Raw genomic sequence first — 2,500 nt, 5'->3', positions numbered from 1 at the left:
GGACTTGGGGTGGAGAGTTGTGATCCGTGTCCCATGGCTGTTGGCCAGCAGCCTTGGTTCATACAAGCTGTTCTTTACCACTTGAACCTGTTGGTAGGTCTACCTGGAAGACAGCGAGGAACAGAAAGGCCTTTAAAAATTTTAAGGCTTAAACTCTTAGGCTCAGTGTATCTCTGGAGCATGGGATAAGAGGCTGGCTACCACACTTGCCTAGCACTGATGCAGGTGCCAGGGATCTCAGGCACTCCATCTACTGACAGTCTCCACACCTCCTCTCTGATTTCTTTTTGTTTTTGTTATTTGAGACAAGGTTTCTCTGTGTAGCTCTGGCTGTCCTGGAACTCACTCTGTAGACTAGGATGGCCTCAATCTCAGAAATCCACCTGCCTCTGCCTCCTGAGTGCTGGGACTAAAGGCCTAAGATTGAAGGCGTTCGCGGCCACTGCCCGGCCCCGGTCTGATTTGTAACTGATGATTACTTTTATTTTCCCATCCCAGCTTTTAGTTTATTTGTCCTCTCAGAAATCCTCATGTCCCAGCAGACCAGGTCACTGCAGAACTCGTTACAGCAGATCACTCCTTTTGCTGTATCCTGCCTCCACCACTTTTTGCCAGTACCAACACTGGCCTTGGCGGTCTCCTGGAACTCTGCTCTGGTCTTATCTTCCTTTCACTGTTTTCTGGAGGTCTTTTTCTTCTCATAAAGGCCATGTTGTCTTGCAAGGCAATGTTTAGGCTCATTCTTCTTGACACAATCTAAAGAATCATAGATCATGCCAATGCCAGTTGTCTCGCCCCCACCAAAGTAAGTTCTGAATTCAGATACAGAGATGATATAGCGTGTGGTTTTGTACATTTTGGCCAACTTCCCAATTTTTTTGTCTTTGGTACAGTTGCCTTCCCAGGGTGAAGGACATCAGTGAACCACCTGTTTCCCCTGAAGCTAAAGGTTAGGAACTTGTTAGTCTGTTACTGTGTCATTCATGATGGTGGCAGGCCCCAGGCTACCAAGGAGGAGATATTAAAAAAAAAAAAAAAAAAAGGATGATTCCTTCAGCGATGAAGTTTCTTTTGTCTACATCCCAGAGGTTCTGTTAGGTTGTCTCATTTTCAGTTAATTCTAGCATTTAATTTTTTCTCTGATTTCTTTTCTTTTTTTGGGGGGGGTGGTGGGTGTTGAGACACGGTTTCTCTGTGTAGCCCTGGCTGTCCTGGAACTCACTCTGTAGACCAGGCTAGCCTCGAACTCAGAAATCCGACTGCCTCTGCCTTCCAAGTGCTGGGATTAAAGGTGTGCGCCACCCCTGCCTGGCTTCTCCGATTTCTTTAATGATCTACTATTTAATTTATTTATTTGGTTTTATTATGTTTTATTATTTGGCCAGTTTGGAAGTCACAAAGATCTACTTGCCTCTAGTGCTGGGACTAAAAGCATGCATCACCACACCCAACTTGTACTGTTCTTTGAAAAGTGTACTATTCAGTCTTCAAGTATTTATGTGTTTTCTGAGGTTTGTTTTGCTGTTGATCTCTAATTTTATTTTATCATGATCTAAAAGAATGGAGGGAACTATTTCAGTTGTTCTGTATTTGTTAGAGGTTGCTTTGTAGCCCACAGTGTGGTCAGTTCTTGCGATGGTTCCATGCCACTGAGAAGAGTATGTATTCCCTGTCAGCTGAGTGGAATGCTCTGTAGCTCTGCTAAATCTAGTTACCCATGGCGTGATTCAGCTCTGCTATTGCTGTGCTGATTTTATCTTGGAAGATGTATCTAGCTGTGGCTAGATCGTCTTTTCAGTGTTTTTGAAATCAGGGCCTCCAATATTTGATGTATAAGTATTTATAATAATTATGCCCTCCTAGTGATTGTTTCCCTTTATTAATATGTCGTGACACCCTTTATCTCTTTTGACTAGTTATGGATTGAAGTCTTTCATAGATCTGACATTTCCTATACCAACTTGTATTTTCTTGGTAGTGTGATTTCTAACTGTTGACTCTTGGTTTTAATGTCTCTCACAGTCAAGTGAGTTTCTTAGAGACAACAAATTTCTGGATCTTGTTTTCTAATCCAATTGCTTTAGTTTGCCTTTTAATTGGTGCCTTAAGGCTTTTTATATTGGAGGTTATAAATGAGAAGGTTTGCTGTTACTTAAGATTCTATTTACTGTTCTGGTTGGCTAGTTTCTCGGCAGCTCTTTTCCTCTTCTCCTGGTAGCCAGATGTTCGCTCTGTCGGTCATGATTGACTCGTTGCCAGTTTCCTGTGATTTGTGTTCATCTGTTGTTTTCATGAAATACACTATTTCTTACGTTACTATATATGGTATTCATTTAAGAAGTTTCTAGAGCCATGTGAGGTGGATAATCCTAGAACTGGAGAAGCAGAGGCAGGTGGATCTCTGAGAGTTTAAGACCAGCCTGGTCTACAGAGTGAATTTCAATTCCAGGCCAGCCAGAGCTACATAGTTGAAAAAAATTACTTTTGCAGTTCTGGTAAA

The 2,500-nt window shown here is 42.2% G+C and overlaps 1 protein-coding gene and 1 pseudogene across 3 annotated transcripts in view; one reads left to right on the top strand and one right to left on the bottom strand.

Annotated features, from left to right (window-relative positions):
- Shld2 (shieldin complex subunit 2) overlaps positions 1–2,500 on the top strand; it is a 74,730-nt gene that overhangs the window by 28,070 nt on the left and 44,160 nt on the right. The gene's annotated exons all lie outside the window — the stretch shown is intronic.
- On the bottom strand, positions 671–985 carry LOC147001669 (small ribosomal subunit protein eS24 pseudogene; annotated as a pseudogene).

Source organism: Mus caroli, unplaced genomic scaffold, assembly GCF_978045245.1.
Source record: "Mus caroli unplaced genomic scaffold, Mus_caroli_1 scaffold_12, whole genome shotgun sequence".
Taxonomy (NCBI): Eukaryota; Metazoa; Chordata; class Mammalia; order Rodentia; family Muridae; genus Mus; species Mus caroli.
This window is presented reverse-complemented; position numbering and strand designations above follow the sequence as displayed.